Below are 1,013 nucleotides of genomic sequence, written 5' to 3'. Positions count from 1 at the left end.
AGGGTGCTCTAATATCTGTTTTGGATTTTCAGAGGTCTTTTTGCTTAATTTCTTATTATTGGCTTACATTCCAGGAAGATAAGTAGCTCTACAGTCTCTGCTCAAAGTCTTCCCATCATACTTAGAACAAAATGCAAACTGTACTATGGCTTACAAGATGCTATATGACCTGGTATTTGCTTTTCTGTACAAATACATTTCTTACTCTGCTCCTTTCTGCTCAAACTGATCTAGCCAGGTTGACCTTTTTGTTATTCATTGGACATTCCAACTGTGCACTTGCTGCTTTCTCTGCCAGATACTCTCCTCCCCTCCCTCATCTTCCCTTAGCATCCCTTCTTGTTCAAGTTTAAGGCCGTCATCCCTTGAGAAGTCTTCCTTGATCCCTATACCCCTTACTCTCTTTAGTTTTCTCCATAGCACCTGAACTGATGTTATTTCAGAAACAAGGCAGTTGAGGCCCTTAGAGGTTTGTGTCTTATCCAAATCAAGCTGAACAGTGTCAGACTGGACCTAACAGACTGATAGGTGACCACTCCCTTAGTACTTTTCTGCCATGCAATCTGTAATGAGAGTATATCCTTTCTATAATTGAAGGGAAAGAAAGGTTAAAGTAAAAGCAACTCCCTAACTACTTTCCTCAGATAGAACAAAACTTACCTGTGGCATGAGCTGTAAATTCAACATTCTGGAGACAGCCATCGTTATTTCTGAGTAGCCAGAGCCTATAACAGCCTTAACCCTTGGTATGTAGCTGGAATAGTCACACTGAAACTCCACAGTTTCTCTGGAGCAGTTGAATTTAGAAAGAAACCTCAGAGCAGCTGCCATTGCCACTGTGACTTCTGTACAAGTGTCGTAGATTTCATACCCCAATTTGACTCCAGATAATAGTGTTGAATTATTGATCATCTCAATGCTGTGTATCATGGCAAGAGTTTGAAGAAAGACTGATATTTCAAAGCTGTTGAGAAACAAGTATTTTTTTGAAATTAGAACATAACTCTTCTATC

General features: G+C 39.8%; 1 protein-coding gene across 1 annotated transcript in view; it reads right to left on the bottom strand.

Moving 5' to 3' along the window:
* Positions 1–1,013, bottom strand: part of GPRC6A (G protein-coupled receptor, class C, group 6, member A) — a 25,451-nt gene that overhangs the window by 18,571 nt on the left and 5,867 nt on the right. The window lies entirely within an intron of this gene.

This window comes from Propithecus coquereli, unplaced genomic scaffold, assembly GCF_000956105.1.
Source record: "Propithecus coquereli isolate 6110/MARCELLA unplaced genomic scaffold, Pcoq_1.0 Scaffold313, whole genome shotgun sequence".
Classification (NCBI taxonomy): domain Eukaryota; kingdom Metazoa; phylum Chordata; class Mammalia; order Primates; family Indriidae; genus Propithecus; species Propithecus coquereli.
This window is presented reverse-complemented; position numbering and strand designations above follow the sequence as displayed.